The sequence below is a fragment of the Mobula birostris genome, chromosome 9 (genome assembly GCF_030028105.1).
Source record: "Mobula birostris isolate sMobBir1 chromosome 9, sMobBir1.hap1, whole genome shotgun sequence".
Lineage (NCBI taxonomy): Eukaryota > Metazoa > Chordata > Chondrichthyes > Myliobatiformes > Myliobatidae > Mobula > Mobula birostris.
Genome location: NC_092378.1, coordinates 111,695,868 through 111,717,223, shown reverse-complemented (window position 1 = coordinate 111,717,223; position 21,356 = coordinate 111,695,868).

Below are 21,356 nucleotides of genomic sequence, written 5' to 3'. Positions count from 1 at the left end.
CGGAATTCTGATCTGAATGAGTGCAATTGGAACCTGAATGCTGGGGATATATGCGTATGAGTGAATGCTAGGTTTATTTATTCTGGATAATACTGTGGATATACTGTTAGCGGTATATTTTCTTCAGTGTTTTAAGGTGCCTGCTGTAGGTAGTCCTGATCTCACAACCATATCAGCAAGGCAGAGGTCACTTTGGAGCCAGATTTGAGGTCTTAATCTTAAATATCTCTTCAGTCAAACAATGCTGCACATTGAAAGCGTGCTGAATTTCATCATTGATGTCTGCCTTTGCTCCAGATAAAATGTTGCCAAAAGCAAAAACAGATATAATACAAATACATAGATAATTCCATGTATACACACATTTTGTTTAAGTTACAGAAAGATTTAAGAGAACATAAAGTTCATTATGCTCTCAAGGGCAAACCAAAATTGTTGGTTAAGAGTTTGAAAGTGGCATTCAAGGAAACTGTAAAATATTTAGTAGATTAACATCCTAAAGGGAGTAATGGGAGATGGAATTGGGGCGGGGAGGGTCAAAGTTTAGACTACAAATTCCAAGCTGCCTACTTTAAGTGGAAAAATAATTCTGACAGTGGAGAAGGCAGAGAATAGATAGATTGGTGTGAGAATGGGAAGGAGAGATGAAATGGCATGCAAACAGAAGCTCAAAATGGTCACTGTGGACAGGTGTATGGCAAAGCAGTCCCTAACTCTATACTTGTTCTTGCAAATGTAGAGGAGGCCATTTTGTGAGCAATTGACAAGGTTAAAAGAGGTACATATGAATCTTTGCCTCACCTTGAAGGGTTGTCTCAGTATCTGTAAGGTAGTGAGAGGTAACGTGTCAGGACAGTTTTTGAACCTCCTTTGGTTGCGGGGAAACTGCCAGGGAAAGGACTAGGTGCGGAAAATATGACTCATGGCAAGATTGTGTGGCTTCTAGCTGCTGAGGAAGAATGATGTGCTGTATAGGGTGTTCTGTCTGGGGGAAGGTGGAATGATAGCATAAGTGCACGATGTGGAGGAAATATGGACAAGGGCTCCATTAAGCAATTAAAGGGAAGACATGTTTCCTGAAAAAGGACATTTCAGATGTCCTGGAATGGAAAGTCTCAACTCAAGAACTGATGTTACAGAAGTGAAAAAAATTGAGAGCAATAGATGGCAAGAGGGAGGATGTCCAATCTAGACAGTTCAAAACTGTTCCCATTGGCAGAAGTCACAAGAACCAAGGGACACAGAAGGTGATTGATAAGAGGAAAATCATCTTTATGTAATGAAGGTTTGCTGTCTGGAGTACACTGTTGGGGATAGCAGAGGAGGCAGATCCAAAAGAGAGGTGAATAAGTATTTGAAAGAACAGAATTTACAGGACTATGGGAAAAGAGTAGAAGAGTAGGGATCAGCTGGATTGCTTTTACAATAGGAACTCAACAATCTGAACGGGTTCCTTTCATGCCAAATCACTTAGTGCTTACATGTGCTAATGCATGAGAACTCACATTTAATGAAAGAACTTGAAATTACATTTAAAATAAATTTGAAAACACCGAAAAACACCAAGGTCAAAATGCATCTGTGGAGTGAGAAAATTGAATAACCATTACAGATAAAATAATATGTACTTGTAATTGTTAATAGGCCTAATGTGACATCTTAACCTTAATTTTATCACAAGCAAGATTCCCCTAAAGTATCAAAGAGCTTTGATTTGCTTTAATTACAATTCATTTGTACTCGCTTTAATTGTGATTTTACTTCACAAGTTTATACCCACTCCGTTATCAGCTCTTTCACTTTCAACTAGTTACTTTCAACTGTTGTGACCTTTATATAAGTTGTTCCCCCTCCCACAACTGCCTTGCTCTCCCCCCTTCAATTCACTCTTCACCTGCCAAATTTCCACTACAAATTCAAATATTATGTCTGAAATTAAGAGAGCTCTCACACATATTTACAGGGCATCCTTGCAAAGCATTGTTACACTATTCATGTCAATCCCCTCACAGGGATATCTCATTTTTGAAGTACACGATGAATCACAAACCACTGTTCATTTCAGTTTCTCCTCTTATCCTCCTTTTTAACTTCTCCAAAATCTTCTTCAATGGACAATTTCTACTGCTTTGTCAACCTGCTAATGCACTAATGAGCATATTTATGCATAAAAACAGTTTTAAGCACCAGGTATTATTTTGCTATGTTGATTTCACATATCATTATTCACAAATCAAATTAATTTAGCACCCCACCCCAATCCTGGCTGAAATCGAGGAGGTATGTGAGGTGAAATTTTTTCATTGATCAGGATTCTCCTGCTTCTGTTCTGATGAAGGTTCATTGACATAAATGTTTCTCGCTTCACAAATTCGTATGACTTGCTAAATATTTCTAACTTTTTCAGATAAACTTCCCCATTCCTTAGTCATTGAGTTCATTTGAAACAGAGATGAACAGATTTCTAGATATGAAGTTAATTAATGAGTATTTGCAGAATGAATGAAAAAGGTATCAGAGGCTCAACTATGATCTTGATAGTAGTGGCATAGGTTTAAAGGACCAAATAGCCTGCTCCTACTTTTTATGTTGTATACTATTTAGATGGGTTAACTCCTGTGATTTATTTTGATAATTTAGTTTGTATTAACATTGTACATAAATATGTTGTTGAATGATGAAGAAGCTGCTGACAAGATTTTTATGAAACAGCTGCAATCTTCATCTGTTAAATCATTGTGTTAATGTGCTTTTTTTTTGGTTTGCAGATATGAAAGTACACATTATTTTAAAACTGTACATAAAAATGCTTACCCACATCTTTTCAAAAAACCTGTTCCACATTTCCAATCAAGTTGTAGTACCACTTCAGGGTGTCTATATGTGCATTTTGTTAAAAAGCCAATAGAGCAATTGGCCTTGTGTAAACAACACATTGTTGTGTCAGACACTAAAGGAAACCTGCACAAAAAGAATAATCAATAGCCGAGCACATGTATTCAGATGTACCTTTGAACTGGATGGCATTATGCTTGAGATTAAAATTTTCTCTGAATATTAATGTTTTTTGACAATGTTAGGCAATAAAAAATATTTTGGTTAATTTGGAAAAGAGGCAACTATATATTTAAAGAATAAAATTCATCAGCCGTGTTGTTTGCAGTATATAAGGCATTAGAAATGAAAACAGAAACATTTTGAATACCAAAGACTGGGGTGAACCTTTTTGAGAGCATCTGCCAAATTGGCCATAGTCTTCCAATAAATTCTCTCATGTGGCATGTTAATTTTGAGCAGAGATTATCATTGATTGATGCATTAGTAACTATAATTATGGACTTGTTGTTGTTCGTCCATCGTACGTCGATGAGGACCTCGACACCATTATTGGTGGTGTCGAGACTAGCGCATGATTTGGATTTAAGTGAGGGAGAGTTGCGCAGAGTCAGCCTCACTCTCTCTTCCCAATTCCCATCTGGATCCAGTGGCAAGACAGAGTCGAGACGGCTGGAGATGGGACTAGGCGCAGTGGATGACCAGGACATCTTCTGTGTCTTGTCCTGCTCTACACGTTCCACGACGCTTGCAGAGACCGCCTTCTTGACCGTTGGACCTTCCATTGGTCTCGTTCGCTCAATCCGCCGGAGTCTGTCTTCACATGCTGGGATAGACAACGCCCTATCACACCGAGGGTTTGAGACCCGTCAACTACCCTCACCTGGTTTAGCCGGCTTGTCGAAGTTGTTGCCCGGGGTGTGGCCACTGTCGCATGCAAACAGCTACGGGGAGCCACAGGTGAGAGCTGAGTGCCAGGTGGGGACCAAAGGTGGACTAACCGCCCTGAAAAGGACGCGACATGTTCCCCCCACCAGAGGTGCTACCCCTCCCTGACACCCCATACACCTTAAGGAAAAAGGAAGAACCCTGTTGCTTAATCATGTGTATACATTGTTTTACTATTAATAAAAGTGTAACAGAGATTGATTTAAATAAATGAACCAATTTAGAAAACCTGTTTCAAATTGTTAATATTTTTTCCAAGAGTCAAGATTCAAGATTGTTTAATGTCATTTCCAGAACACAAGTGTAAAGGTGAATGAAATAATTGTTACTTCACATCCGATGCAGCACACAAAAAACAATAAGATAAAGGGCACAATAATAAAAAAACATAATAAATATAAACACATAATGGCTTGCGTACATAAACACGAGGAAATCTGCAGATGCTGGAATTTCAAGCAACACACACACAAAATGCTGATGAACACAGCAGGCCAGGCAGCATCTCTAGGAAGAGGTACAGTCGATGTTTCGGGCCGAGATCCTTCGTCAAGACTAACTGAAAGAAGAGCTAGTAAGAGATTTGAAAGTGGGAGGGGGAGGAGGAAATCCAAAATGATAGGAGAAGACAGGAGGGGGAGGAATGGAGCCAAGAGCTACAAAGTTGATTGGCAAAAGGGATATGAGGCTGGAGAAGGGAGAGGATCATGGGACGGGAGGCCTAGGGAGAAAGAAAGGGGAAGGGGGGTGGAGCCCAGAGGATGGGCAAGGAGTATAGTGAGAGGGACAGAGGGAGAAAAAGGAGAGAGAGAAAAAATAATTAACAATAATAAATAAATAAATAGGAGATTGGGTACGAAGGGGAGGTGGGGCATTAATGGATGTTAGAGAAGTCAATGTTCATGCTATCAGGTTGGAGGCTACCCAGACGGAATATAAGGTGTTGTTCCTCCAACTGGAGTGTGGCTTCATCTTGACAGTAGAGGAGGCCATGGATAGACATATCAGAATGGGAGTGGGATGTGGAATTAAAATGTGTGGCCACTGGGAGATCCTGGCGGACAGAGTGTAGGTGTTCAGTGAAACGATCTCCCAGTCTGCGTCGGGTCTCGCCAATATATAGAAGGCCGCATCGGGAGCACCGGACGCAGTATATCACCCCAGCCGACTCACAGGTGAAGTGTCGCCTCACCTGGAAGGACTGTCTGGGGCCCTGAATGGTGGTGAGGGAAGAAGTGTAAGGGCATGTGTAGCACTTGTTCCACTTACAAGGATAAGTGCCGGGAGGGAGGTCGGTGGGAAGGGATGGGGGGGACGAATGGACAAGGGAGACAATGGAAGGGACATGATCCTCTCCCTTCTCCAGCCTCATATCCTTTTTGCCAATCAACTTCCCAGCTCTTAGCTGCATTCCTCCCCCCCATCTTCTCCTATCATTTCAGATCTCCCCCTCCCCCTCCCACTTTCAAGTCTGATCACCTGACTGTACTTCTACTCCCTGAGTATAGGCAGAGGCTGAAGACTGCAGCATCAGTAGTGAGGACCAAGAAGGTTTGGACAAGGGAATCACAGGAGCGCCCACAGGACTGCTTTGAATTGGTGGACTGGACTGTATTCAAGGATTCATCTTCGAACCTGGATGAGTATGTGCCTACAAAGACTTACTGTACATTCCCAAACCAAAAGCTGTGGATGAACCAGGAGGTACATCGTCTACTGAAGGCTAGATCAGTGGCATTCAAGTCTGGTGACCCAGGCCTGTACCAGAAAGCCAGGTATGATTTGCGGAGGGCTATTTCAAGGGTGAAGAGACAATTTTGAACGAGGTTGGAGGCGATATCAGATGCACGGCAACTCTGGCAGGGACTGCAAGACATTACTTCCTATAAAGTGAAACTCAATAGTAAGAATGGAAGCAATGCTTCACTACCAGATGAACTCAACACCTTCTATGCCCGCTTTGAAAGGGAGAACATATCTACAGCTCTGAAGATCCCTGCTGCACCTGATGAGCCTGTGATCTCTGTCTCAGAGGCCAATGTTAGACTGTCTTTAAAGAGAGTGAACCCTCGCAAGGCAGAAGGTCCTGATGGAGTAACTGATAAGGCTCTGGAAACCCGTGCCAGCCAATTGGTGGGAGTATTCAAGGACATTTTCAACCACTCACTGCTATGGGCAGAAGTTCCCACTTACTTTAAAAAGGCAACAATTATACCAGTGCCAAATAAGGATAATGTGGGCTACCTTAACGGCTATTGCCCGGTAGCACTCACACAGACAGTGGTGAAATGCTTTGAGAGGTTGGTTATGACTAGACTGAACTCCTGCCTCAGCAAGGACCTGGACCCATTGCAATTTGCCTATCGTCACACTGCTCTACTCTCTGTATACACATGACTGTGTGGCTAGGCATAGCTCAAATACCATCTACAAATTTGCTGATGATACAACTATTGTTGGTAGAATCTCAGGTGGTGACGAGAGGGCATACAGGAGTGAGATATGCCAACTAGTGGAGTGGTGCCGCAGCAACAACCTGGCACTCAACGTCAGTAAGACGAAAGAGCTGATTGTGGACGTCAGGAAGGGTAAGACGAAGGAACACATACCAATCCTGATAGAGGGATCAGAAGTGGAGAGAGTGAGCAGTTTCAAGTTCCTGTGTGTCAAGATCTCTGAGGATCTAACCTGGTCCCACATATCAATGTAGTTATAAAGAAGGCAAGACAGCGGCTATACTTTATTAGGAGTTTGAAGTGATTTAGCATGTCAACAAATACACTCAAAAACTTCTATAGTTGTACTGTGGAGAGCATTCTGACAGGCTGCATCACTGTCTGGTATGGTGGGGCTACTGCACAGGAAAGGAGCTACAGAAGGTTGTAAATCTATTCAGCTCCATCTTGGGCACTAGCCTACAAAGTACCCAGGACATCTTTAGGGAGCGGTGTCTCAGAAAGGCAGCATTCATTATTAAGGACCTCCAGCACCCAGGGCATGCCCTTTTTCACTGTTACCATCAGGTAGGAGGTACAGAAACCTGAAGGCACACACTCAGTGATTCAGGAACAGCTTCTTCCCCTCTGCCATCCAATTCCTAAATGGACTTTGAAGCTTTGGACACTACCTCACTTTTTAAAAATATACAGTATTTCTGTTTTTGCACATTTTAAAAAATAATCTATTCAACATACATAATTGATTTACTTGTTTGTTTATTATGTTTCATTTTATTTATTTTTTTCTCTCTCTCTCTCTCTCTGCTAGATCATGTATTGCATTGAACTGCTGCTACTAAGTTAACAAATTTTACGCCACATGCCGGTGATACCCTTCCTCATGGATTCTGATGCTGCCAGCCAGAAGCATAGCGTTGTACACTTCCAGCAGGTCAGGGCCCATCCAGTTCCACAGAGCCGGATACAACTCAACTGGTAAGCCGTCACTTCCGAGAGTCTTACTCGACTCAATGGAAGGGATGGAGCCTGTCAGTTCATCCAGGGTCAGTGGCTGGGCCAGACTCTCCTGCTTGCTGTCGTCTAAGATCTGCGTGATAGATGACAGGAATTTGTGGGAGGCTGTGGTGCCTTTGGCCTTTCTGTCGTACAGACCGGCATAAAAGGACCTGCAGATCCTCAATATGTCTGTCTGCAAGGACATGACTGAGCCATCCTCTTCCTCAAGGTTGTGGATCACAGGGCTCCCCCTGTGCACCTTTTGGAAGAAGAAGCGTGAACACGTCTCGTCCTGTTCCAGGGAACAAATACAGCAGAGACAAAGGGACTGAAAAAAGGGAATAGCATTTTTACAGGAGACAGGGTGGGAAGGGGTAGAGTCAAGGTAACCACACATTACAACAGTGGTGTGCAGAAGAACATCTCTGAATGTACAACACATCAAACCTTGAGATGGGTGGGTAACAGCAGTAGAGGACCACGAATATACACTCAGTGGCTACTTTATTAAATAAAGCAGCTATCAAATAAGATGGCCACTGTGCGTACTTGCATTATTTTTGTTGCTGATTTCTTGAGAGATGTGTTCTTTTTGGCTTTGCTCAGTTATTGCAAAATTTCCTGGTGCTGCTTTACAGAGACAGTCCTACATACCACTATTTAAGAACATAAGATGCTTAATGCTTTATTACCCTTTTTAATCATGCCATATTTTTCACTCCACCACTCATGAACACCTCTGCTGCTTCTCCCATCATTTAAACATTTTTTGTTTCTTTGCTGATGTATCTGATATTCGAAACAAACTGAAAGGCTAAACACAATATAAAAATATCACCAATAAACTTTAATAACATATTTTATTTATATTAATAAAACTATGTTTATTGTTAAAATATTCATGGATGTACTACACTACAGATGATTTTTCCCCCATTATTATCACTGACTATCCAGTGTTCACTCTCAAACGACAGAAGAAAAAATATAAGCAGAGCGAAGCCAATACCAAATGTCCCATCCATTTACAATCCAAATACTCATGTGTACACAAGATCTGTGAGTATTTCAAAACTGATTATCCAAAATGTATTCTCAGAACCCTACAAGTGATTCTTCTGAACTTCTGGTAGGAGGTGCAAAAGTTTCTGTCTCAACTAGTTCCCCATCACATCAACTACACTGGCATCTGGTAATTATTAGTCTTGATGAGCCAGAGAAAGAAAGTAATAACTATGCACAGGCAGGTCAGTCAATGAACAATTTTTAAGTGGTAGGAGGTCCTGCCTCAGTTGAAGAGATTCGATGTAAAACAACTCATCTCAGGCCCTAAAAGGAAAATGGAATAAAACCTAATTATTTGAGTGAGATTTTACAGGTGAGAGAATTAACTAAAGGAATATCTGTCATTTATTGTCAGGAGGAAGCTCTCTGTAGGGCTCTTAGTCTAAACTAAAAAGTACAGACTTCTGATGGTCTGTGACTGAAAAACTAGTCATTAGCACCGTACTGTGATGCTATCTATCACAATCATTTTGGCACACTGGAATTTTAAACATCTTTGACCCATTTTCACAGGCGATTGAATAATTCAATTGAGGTTGCGGAACCTGCCTGGTTTAGTCATTGACGCTGTTTTCATGGATGAGGTATTGAATTTGCCAGTTTTCTGGTATTCTGGACAAATTATTTGCACTGGCATCTGAATATTTAGCAATTCATGCATGAAGCGCACTTTTCAAATGTCTTGTTTTGGCCAGAATGCATGCTTTAAGAATTTCAGTAATGTCCAGCAGCCTCTAAACCAGATTCAGGCAGGTAATCGTTTTGCCATTTCTTAAAGGTCACCTGTATGTTTCTTAAAATTCTTAATTATTTAGGAAAATGAGCTGCTTGTGGAGAAACTTCATTGCTTATCTGTTGCAATGTCTTTAAATCATTGTTATGTTAAAATCCATTGCTTAACCTCTCCATGTATCAAGTTTTAGAGGACAGTAGGGTTATTTTAAGTATAACACAATGGCTTCTTTATCGATAAAATCTATATGGTTTGCTGTTCATGCGTTGATTACAGAATCAACAGAAAAATGGAGGCTATGTAGGAAGAAAGGGTTAGATTGATCTTAAAGTAGGTTAAAAGGTTGACACAACATCAGGGCCGAAGGGCCTGTACTATGCTGTTGTATTCTATGTTCTATGTAATTTCCAAACACCAACTTGTATTAACGTTATTACATCCACCTGCCTGTACTCATTTCTGCAATGGACATTAAATTTTCTAACTTTGGGTAAGCTGTTCTCTCATCACTTTCCATGATCACACTTTTAATCCCTTATTACCCGGATTCTTTAAAATGCCCTGCAAATGGTCATTATTCTACCCTTCTCCCAAGTTCTGAGGAAAGGCCTCTGACCTAAAATCTGAACAGGTTCAGAGACAGAAGGGATACGGCAGATGCTGGAAATACTGAGCAGACCGCAGAAAATTTTGGAGTAACAGTCGGCGTTTCATGCTGAGACTTGATGAAGAGTCTCAGCCCGAAATGTCAACTTTTTATTTTCCTTCTTAGATGATGCCTGACCTACTATGTTCCTCTAGCATTTTGTGAATGTTGTTTTATTTGGTTCAAAGTTCAAAGTAAATTTATTATCGAAGTATTTATATATCACTTTATACGACCCTCAGATTCATTGTCTTAAGGGCATACTCAATACATCCATAGAATAATAACCATAACAGAAACAACAAAAGACTGGTCCAACTTGGGTGTTCAACCAGTGTGCAAAAGACAACAAACTGTGCAAATACCAGAAAGAAAGAAATAATAATAAGCAATAAATATCAAGAACATAAGGTGAAGAGTCCTTGAAAGTCAATTCATAGATTATGGGAGCATTTCAATGATGGGGCAAGTGAAGTTGAGGGAGATTATCATCTTTTGTTCAAGAGCCTGATGCTTGAGGGGTAATAACTGTTCCTGATCATGGTGGTGTGAGTTCTGAGGCTCCTGTACTTTCTTCCTGATGGCAGCAATGAGCTGAGAGCTTGGGCAGTGATGATGGATGCTGCTTTCTTGTGACAGCGTTTCATATAGATGTGCTAGATGGTTGTGAGGACTTTACCCGTGATGGAACGGGCCATATTCACTACTTGCTGTAGGATTTTCTGTCGAAAGGTTTTGGTGCTTCCATACCAGGCTGTGATGCAGCCAGTCAATATATTCTCCAATACACATCTATAGAAGATTGTCAAAATTTTAGTTGTCATGCCAAATCCTCGCAAACTCCAAAGGAAGTAGAGTGCTGCCGTGCTTTCTTCATAATTGTACTTATGTGTGGGGACCAGGACAGGTCCTCCAAAATAATAACACCAAGAAATTTAAAGTTGTTGACCCTCTCCCCCTCTGATCCTCCAATGAGGACTGGTTCATGAACCTCTGGTTTCCTTCTCCTGAAGTCAATAATCAGCTCCTTGGTCTTGTTGAGATTTAGTGAGAAGTTGGTAGTATGGCACCACTCAGCCAGATTTTCAATCTCCTTCCTATATGCTGATCCATCACCACCTTTGATTCGGCCTACGACAGTGGTGTCATCAGCAAACTTGAATATGGCTTCAGTTTTATTTGTTTTCTATTGTTATTACATATCAACTGTCTATTCCCACTCACAGCTAGGGATCTCTGGACTATATCTGCTCAAAGTGGAGAAGCAGCATTCAGAATTATAATAGGAACTCAAGGTGATACACTGGCAGCACAGGAAACATGTATTAGCCTGGCATAAGTTGCAGAAGGAGTGCAACATCTTCCAAACCTACCCATCCCATCAGGCACCTCTTGCACTTTCTATGGAATAGTCTGCAATTCCTACATTTGCCTCACTGTTCACCTCAGAACCTAAAAAACAGGAATTGAAATAACTTAGTCTTAATCATGAGAAGAAGAGAAACTATGATAACTATTTATCCACTCCTTGTTTCACTAAAGTGCAGTGGAAAGTGTTACTGAACTGGCAAAAGGTTTGTACCTTGATCCAGAGATAAATGTTTCAATTTCACTATGGTAGCTGGGTAACTTAAATTCAAGTAATTCAATAAAACAAGAAAGAAAAATAATAACAGTGACTACTTAATAATTGAACTATTGTAATCATTCATCTGTTCACATATCTCTCAAGGAATAAATCTCACGTACATAAGAATCCAGATCCACCAAGGTAGTTGACTGCCTTCTTGGTATAAGGGCAATTAGCGAATGACAATAACTCCTAGCGTTGCCAACAGAGTCCAATTCCTGTGAATGAACAAAGAAACAACAAATTCACATTTCTTTCTACTGCTTGTAATGCAAGTAAACCAACAGCAAAATCTATCCACAGCCTCCTCTACTGTAAAGATGAAGCCACACTCAGGTTGGAGGAACAACACATTATATTCCGTCTGGGTAGCCTCCAACCTGATGGCATGAACATCGACTTCTCTAACTTCCGCTAATGCCCCACCTCCCCCTCGTACCCCATCCGTTATTTATTTTTATACACACATTCTTTCTCTCACTCTCCTTTTTCTCCCTCTGTCCCTCTGACTATACCCCTTGCCCATCCTCTGGGTTCCCCCCCCCCCCGTCTTTCTCCCCAGACCTCCTGTCCCATGATCCTCTCATATCCCCTTTGCCAATCACCTGTCCAGCTCTTGGTTCCATCCCTCCCCCTCCTGTCTTCTCCTATCATTTTGGATCTCCCCCTCCCCCTCCCCCTCCCACTTTCAAATCTCTTACTAACTCTTCCTTCAGTTAGTCCTGACGAAGGGTCTCGGCCTGAAACGTCGACTGTACCTCTTCCTAGAGATGCTGCCTGGCCTGCTGCGTTTACCAGCAACTTTGATGTGTGTTGCTTGAATTTCCAGCATCTGCAGAATTCCTGTTGTTAGCAAAATCTTGTGTAAGGTTACTGATAGTAACAATGAAAAGAAGTTACACACACAAAATACTGGAGGAATTCAGCAGGTCAGGCGGCATCTATGAAAATGAAGTTGACATTTCAGGCCGAGACCCTTCTTCAGGACTAGAAAGGAAGGGGGAAGACACCAGAATAAAACGGTGAGGGGAGGAGAAGGGGAGCTAGAAGGTGGTAGGTGAAGCCAGGTGGTGGGAAATGTAATGGGCTTGAGGAAAAGGAATCTGATAGGAGACAAAAGTAGGCCATGAGAGAAGGGGAAAGAGGAGGGGCACCGGAGGAAGGTGATAGGCAGGTGAGGAGAAGAGGTAAGAGGCCAAAGTGGAGAATAAAAGACGAGAAAAGGGGGAATGATTATTTTTTTACCAGGACAAATTAATTTTCATGCCATCAGGTTGAAGGCCAATTAGATGGAATATGAGGGTGCTCCTCCACCCTGAGAGTGGCCTTATTGAGGCACAAGAGGAAGCCATGGACTGACATGTTGGAACGGGAATGAGCATAAGAATTAAAATAGTTGGCCACCAGGAAACTTCACTTTTGGCAGATGGCGCGGAGGTGTTTGGAAAAGCAGTCCCCCAATTTATGCTGGGTCTCACCAATGTAGATCAGGCCGCATTGGGAGCACCAGATACAATAGATGGCCCCAATGGATTTGCAGGTGAAGTGTTGCCTCACCTGGAAGAACTGTTTGGGGCTTTGAACGGAGGTAAGAGAAGAGGTAAATGGGTAAGTGTAAAAAAAATACATTTTTTTTCTTATCAGTAACTGCTGGTGTGAATGAGGAATTAATTTCCTGTATTGTATGTCTGAGCTTAAACCACACAAGTTTTCAGAGTGCATAGTTATTCATTAACTACGTTACTGATTATGAGATGAGAAGAGGCCATTTGGCCCATAAAGCTCTCAACAGAACAATCCTGTCAGCCTCATTTCCCCTCTTTATATTTTGTAATAAACTTGCAATTTATTTTCTCTTTCATGCCCTGCAGCTTCTCAGTAATTATTTTGCCACTATCCTACATTAAGGACTAACTTATAGGTCATTTAGCCTACTTTGATCTCTGCATGTCACATATTATAGATGGTCGAAATCTGATCTCTGCTCTTATTTTAGGTGTAAAATAGGATTTCCTCCACAAATATTGAATGAAATGACTGTAATCAATTTTTCTTGTGACGTTATTCAGATATTTTTAAAAATCACTCAGCTTCATTGTTAATGCTGGACAACAGTGTATACGAGGTATTTAATTAGAACAGGTGAATATAATGCAGATGCTGGAAATCCAAAATAAAAGCAAAAGGGTTTGGAGAAACTCAATGAGTCAGGTAGTAAATGTGGAAAGAGAAACAATGTTACTATTTCAAGCTGAAGACTCTTGCGTGTGTTGTTGTGAAGACTCTTCATCTCACTTATATTCCCTTATTTCTAATAGAGTTTTTATTTCAGATTTCCAAAGGACCTACTTCAATCGAAGTTCTTTGCACTATTTTAAATTCAGATGTTTTATTAGCATAATCATTTTATTAGCATAATACATGAAGAGGCCATTTGGCCCTTCAAACTCTGTCAGGCAATGTTGTTTATCTACTTTGTAGTTCAGTGGTTTCCTAGGTAACATCAAGACCTCAAATTAGCAAGTAATTAACTAATTCCACTGATTTCACTTCAGAGAAGTATTTACTTCTATTCAAACCTTTAAACCATTTTGTTAAAAGTAATTTAACTGCTTAAGCACCAGAAGTTTGTAATGGCAGAGACATATTTTCTTGTATATGAGTTACCTATCCACATCTACTGTTGATCTGAATGAAATTATGAAAACTTGATTACAATCTTTGATCTCTCGGCTGTACACAATTTTAAATAGTCTATTAATGATGACTGAAAGACTAAAGAATTTGGAAGTCCTTCTTAGTTTCTTCATATTTTAAACTTATTTTCTTTGTATAAGATACTCCTCCAAGTGCAGCTTCTTGACTATGCTTTTAGGGATCTAAATTATTCTCTTATTTGTGAATCTGTGCCAAATTTTATGTAATAACCTGCAAGGAAACAACCTTGAGGGTCCTCAGGTGGCATTAGAGGGTGGGGATGGGAATGGGATGGAGAGTGACTCAGGGAGCTTTCACACACTCTGCTTTTCTCACAGATTCCAAGTCCCTTATCTCCCCATTTTCTATCGGCCTAATGCCTTGAGTTTCAATTTGTGCTATTTTTTTAAGGATTCCCTGCACAATGTGGGGTTCTGCTGAGGTTGGAATAGTTCAAACATTACCTGGAATATTCAATTTTTGGCCTTGGTTTTAGATTTCTTGATCTTCTTACCTTTTTTTGGTAATAGAACATAAAACGGGCTTTTCAGTGGTTGACTGTATTTATTTAACAAACTCTGCCTAACATTCAAATATATAAAAGCAGCTGGGTAATCAAGAACTGTCAGTATATAGTTCCAATAACAATACATCAGACAAATTTTCAGTTATACCTCAAGAAATAATTTTCATTTGACAAGTTAATTGGCTTACATTTCTGACAGCATGTACATTAGAATGACTCAGGAGCTAGACTGAAAATGCAAAGCTTAAGAACACCATTTACTTCAAATAAATAGGTGAATATAAAACTGTGTAAAGGTAAGCTACTCAAGATTTTTAACAAAATAGCCAAGATTCTTAACTAAGATTTGTAAGATTACAATGTAAAAATATAACTCACGTTACAGGCTTTGCCTAATCAGGATGGAAATGGGATGGAAATAGATGTGCAAACAAGGAATTGGTCTGGGGTTTGCAAAGGCAACTAGGAAAATGAAAACAAAGAGACAGACCTTCAAAAGAATTGTGTGTTAGGTGAGATAATAAATAAGGTTAACTACTTGCAAGTACATTAAATAAAATCTATTTAGAATTAATGTTCTAAATTGATAGGTCAACAAGAAAGCAGCTATTTGCTTATTTCAACAGGCAGAATCCAGCCTCTGTGCCTTGAAGAAGAATTCCCAGTACAGGACTAACCCAAACCATTGCACACAGTATGATAAGAGTTTTGTTCAAAATAAATCATAGTATTAATGTTAATGTTGTTTGCTAAGCAAGTTAATGAGAAATTAGAAGTAAATTGAAAATTGATTTTTAAATTTATGATTCATTTGTTAACTGGAAATTAAGCACGGTTCTTGTTTCAGAATGGGTTGAGAAAAACCAAGTGTTGAATAGGGTCTTATTTACATTAATCTGGTGTGCTTTTTGCTTATTATACTCAAGTAGTAGTTCATTTTTGTCATGTACAATTAGTGTTTCATTTATGTTTCTCTTCTAAATGCTGCTTATGTTTATTATGTTACATCACAATGTGAATTTCACATCATATATCACTGGTAATAATCTGATTTTGAATATATAGAATGCTATGTCCGTGTGATCCTGCACAAGTAAATTTTTCATTGCACCTGTGCACATAAATACTTCTGCTTATGACAATATACTTGACTTCAATTCACCTACAAGAAAAGTGACTTAATTAGCAACTTTTCTTTCTGTTATACATGGATGCAGGTTATATCTGCTCAAGTCTTATCTGGAACAAAGGACTGCGCTGCATTGCTCAAAAGCATGATCATCTACAAGTGAAACTAGGCTGGGGTGGCTACTTGCCTGATCAGTCTAGACTAAGGAAGCTTTTGACAGATTTCTACACATGCACAGGATGGATGTAGCCTTGTTCTCTGGGGGAGTGAATCTGGAATTAGATATTTTTGCTCAATAAATGTATCCGTTTTGTAGTCTATAATCATTAATGGGTGTGATATGGAAAGCTTCCCAATCAAGTCTGGAGCTGGGTAAGGCTAGCCTTGCTCTTCTTCCCCCTCTCCTCTGAGCCCCCTATGGCTTTCCTGAACTGGGAATGTTTTTTTTTATTTTTATTTTTATTTAGCAATACAGCATGGACCAGGTCCTTCTGACTCAATGAGCCACACCGCCCAGCAACCCACCTGTCTAACCCTAGCCTAACCACAGGGCAATTTACAATGACCAATTAACTGACTAACCAGTATGTTTCTGGACTGTGGGAGGAAACCAGGGTATCTGGAGGAAATCCACACAGTCACAGGGAGAACATACAAACTCCTTACGTACGGTGCTGGAATTGAACTGAACTATGAATGGCCCGAGCTGTAATAGCATCATGCTAACCGCTAAGGACATGTATAAGAGGGGTGAGGATTTTAGGCAGGGGTCATAGAGTCACAGATCAGTACAACATAGAAACAGACCCTTTGGAACAAATTGTCCACGCCAACCAAGCTGTCCATCTAAGTTCGACCCATTTACCTTGTTTGGCCCAAATCCCTCTGAACTTTCTGATCCATGTATCTGTCCAAATCTCTTCAATTTTTTAAACATCACTTTCTCAATCACTTCCCCTGGCAGTTTGTTCCATATATGCAACACTTTCTGCATGAAGAAGTTTGGGTCCTTTTAAATCTTTCAAATTTTCAGTCATCATGGCCAAGAGAGTTCACCAACGCCTCTGCTTCCTCAGAAGCCTGAAGAAATTTGGCCTGCCCCGGTTGAGCCTTACCAATTCGTATCCATGCATCATAGAAGGCATCCTATCTGAATGTTATGGCAGCTGCTCTGCTTTTGACCACAAGAAACTGCTGAGAGTTGTGGAGAGAGCTCAGCACATTGCAGAAGCCAACCAACCCACGATGAACTCTCTCAATACTTCTCGCTGCCTCCCTCTACAAAGTCTCTTTGGGAAAAAGTCACAGAGTAGTGTCGTCAGACTTATGGACGCTGAGGGACTGGGCACTGTGTAATAACCTTCCACAGATTGTACTGAGAGAGAATGCTTGGAAATGAAAGGGTGATGTTATGGTGACAGAACAGATATTGTAAATTAAAATAATGAAATGCTGGCTGTAATGTAAAATTGTATATGGTTTAACTGTATATTTTATGTAGAAAGCATATTGCTGGGAAAAAAAAACAATGTGATCCTCGGACACTCCAGTAATAAAGTCCTGTGAGCATGGCGTGGACTGGAAAGAATACTAAATAAGTAAATTACTTACCTTCTGTCTTGGGTTCTGCCTCCATCCCTGCACTGAACATTCATCTGCAATAACCCCCAATCTGCAGCTCACTCTGCAGCCTCCTAGCTATGTGACCACCTCTATAATTTCAAGGTCTCCCTAACCCTCCTCTATGATACACATAAAAGTTGCTGGTGAACGCAGCAGGCCAGGCAGCATCTCTAGGAAGAGGTACAGTCGATGCTTCAGGCCGAGACCCTTCGTCAGGACTAACTCACTCTTCCTTCAGTTAGTCCTGACGAAGGGTCTCGGCCTGAAACGTCGACTGCACCTCTTCCTGGAGATGCTGCCTGGCCTGCTGCGTTCACCAGCAAGTTTTATGTGTGTTGCTTGAATTTCCAGCATCTGCAGAATTCCTGTTGTTTGCCTCCTCTATGATACCCTATTTATCCACGATATTCCAGTTTCCCATCCAATCTGTTTTCGTTACTCACCCACCTAACTACAAGTGCTGGTCTTTGTGTTCCTGACAGGAATCCAAGTGCCAGCGTTTCCCAGGTTGCACCATTACACTCCACTCCACTCTAATCCACTCTATTATACTTCATTCTTCATTCATTCCTTCATTTGTGCTATGTTGTATGACATAGGCCATGGTCTTTCCATGACCATGATTGTTCTTGGCAAATTTTTCTACAGAAGTGATTTGCTATTGCTTTCTTTTAGGCAGTGGTCTTTACAAGACGGATGAATCCAGACTTTAAAAATACTCTTCAGAGATTGTCTGCCTGGCATCAGTGGTTGCATAACCAAGACTTGCGATATGCACCAGCTGCTCATACGACCATTCACCACCGGCTTCATATGACCCTGATCAGGGCTAAGCAGGTATTACACCTTGCCCAAGGGTGATCTGCAGGCTAGCAGAGGGAAAGAGCAACTTATACCTCCTTTGATAGAGACGTATCTGCCCCCTGCCATCTGACTCCCCTCTTACCCTTTCAAAAAACCCCAAAAGCACTCATGTCCTTGTCTCCCGGTTTTTAATTTTTGCAATGTCTAAACACATCCTCCTAACGTTAGCCTCCTGTTCCACGAGTCCTTTGCCAGAGAAGTACCCTAAGCAAGATTATGACTGCCTTCCAAGTCCAGCTTTGGCACCATATACTTATAACAAGAAAAGTATAAGAAAGTTTGACATAAACCTGTTAACCAGCACAGGGATGGAGGAGACCAGTGATCCTTAAATGGAGTGAACAATCATCTTAACACTTAGGGACAAACAGAAGGAATCATTAGAAATCTGCTCAATTCATTATCGCTATGCTCTTAAGAGTGCAGCTTCTAATTGAGAGCACAAGTTTTTGACTCCAAAACTGAGCAAAGTCCAGTACAGTGTGCTCAACACTTATATCCAGCAATGAGCCAATGATAAAATGGTAAATAGCTCTGTTCTACCTCACTTGTTCTGTGCAGGCTTGTAGGTGCACCAGAATTTCTAGGTTCTTGTCCTTTTATTCATAGTTCTCAGATTTGAAATTTCTGAATGATCTAGCATCTTCTATACATTTTTTTTGTGGGAGGTGTTTTCTCTCTCCTTTCCACCTCTTGGTTGAGAAAGTAATTTATAATCTTTCCCTGAGTGGTTCAATTGAATTTTAAAGTATTATTCCCGGTTATATTTATAATTATAATGCATTCTGTTTCAAATGCAGTGTTTTGCCTGTTTCAGATTCATTCCATTTTGTCTCTCTCCATTTTTCTTCTGAACTTCAGTCTGAAAAATTAGAGAACTTTCCTGGATCAGGGAAAAGTATCATTGGGATTGAAGCAAAATCAATGAGTTTGTAATGGCTATAAGTACAGTGTTCTGAATCTATCCATTTGGAATAAGGAGCATATTTACATAGCTTATAGAAAATTACAATGTCATTGTGTAACACAGGCATAATAAAATTACTGCAAAATAAAATAGCAAAGCAGTTACAAAATCTTTGCAGTCTTGTCAATTTAGCACTGAAAGTGAAGCATATTTGTTTAAATTTCCATTCAGTATTATTATTGTTATAATACAATGATTACAATTTAAAATGCGTTTGCTACACATTAATTATGATATCTTCTATTCATTCTATTAAATCAGTACAAGACTGAACGTTCAATAGATTGCTTATGCTTGTAGTAATTGCTGTGTCCATGGCACTATTCAGTGACATTCTCCCTGAAGGTATGCATGCAAAGAAGCTACCAGATATGAATTACATAACTGATGTGAAATATCAATATCAAGCATAGATGCGTCAGGGCACCCACCTACTAAATCAATGTAAATAGAAAATGAATTTGCATGTAATGGATGACAATTTGTTGCATACAAAACTATATAATGTTCTGTCAGCTTAATGAAATGTTGAAAATTTCTTTTACATACACTGAAGAACATGGGCTCTGATAAACATATTGACGGTTCTTTTCTAGACCAAATGAGAGGGTCCATGTAGAGTTGTTGCAAATGTTAAAACTGTGCTAATTTCAAATGAATTTCAGTGAAGTGGTAACTGTTTAGGGTTCCTGATCGAGGTTCTCAGCTCAAAACATCAACTATTCATTCATTCTCATAGATGCTGCCTGACATAAGTATTTTGTGTGTGTTGCTCTGGATTTCCAGCAGAATGAACTCTTTAGGGGTAACTGGATTAGATTATGAATTGGCTGCTGTTTTCAATTGTGTGGAGTTTTACCTGTTTTTCTAAGCTACCGTTTATATGCTAGACAAATGGCTTAAATGTTGATTGTTTTTTTTCCCCCCGAGTATTTGAAAATATCTTATTCTGTCAATAACGAGAACGCTAATCCCCAGAAATTTATTGCTGCTCAGTAACCAAAGGGCCCTAAAAGATACTTTCATTTACCATTCAATTATTGCAAATTATTAAGTTTCTAGTGGTATTCTGCAAACAATAACACGATCCCCAAACCTGCATTAGCATGGCTGGCATTCTGTTAAGGTAATAGAGGCTGGAAATAAGCAGATATGACTTCCGCTGGCAGGCACTATAAGTGACAAAAGTGCATTGAGGTATATTGCAATATTTTCTATAAATGCAATCGAATAAACTCTGGGGCAATAAAATAAATTGAATGTGATTTCTGGATTAATGCCTAAAAGCCTTCTGAGAGTCAGATTTTCTTACACCTCAAGTCAAACCATTTAGGAATGCTGGTAATGATACTAACAGCAATTCCTATAATTAAATGGTTTAGTTTTAAAATAGTATAAACGAATAACATTAACAAACCAAAACAGTTGTCACAATGACAAATGTGGTCCGAGCTAACCAAATGCACCAATTGTGCCTTCAGAGGCCCTTCCAGGAATACAAGCTCTTGATCAATATTGCACTTAAATAAGCATTGATTTTAGTTAGAGAGAAAATAACCAACAACCAAGATGGTTGCTTGGCAACAATGATTCCTGACTGATTATCATAGTGACCAGTTACTGGTGCATTTTGGAATTAACTGTCAAATATTACTGTCATCATCTCCTCATTATTTATAAATGGATTGTTGCCAATAAATTGATGTCAAACACATTCTCCTCTAAATTGAGTCTGTTTTGAACTTTGCAACTCAAAAGTAGCTTTACTATCATTAAGACCAAAGGATCACAGTTACGTATAGATTGAAACCTATGTGGCAATATTCTCCATTAAAAATTAATTTACAGTAAAAATACCTTGGATTTGAATAATATGCTTAATAGAGAAAAAGTCCCTGTGGTGTTCAAACCATCACTAGTACTTTCATGAAAAACCCAATCCAGGAGATTAGTTTTACGAAGAGCTGTAGGTACAATTATAAATGGAAATTAAACTGTAAATGGTTTGCTCAATGTTGTGTTCAACTCTCAGTATTCAAACCATCAAAATAATAATACCTAATTGTAACAGCTCGCAGGCAACTTGAGCTACTGAAAGGAAACTTATAATTTGAAGAATCACAAATCTCTTCAGCTGACAAGTAGTCTTATTTAAAGAATAATTCTTTTTTCTTGTCTACTGAGGCAATCTCTCAGGATCAAGGATCATTTGCTCTCGGCGCGTTTGATTGTGTCCTG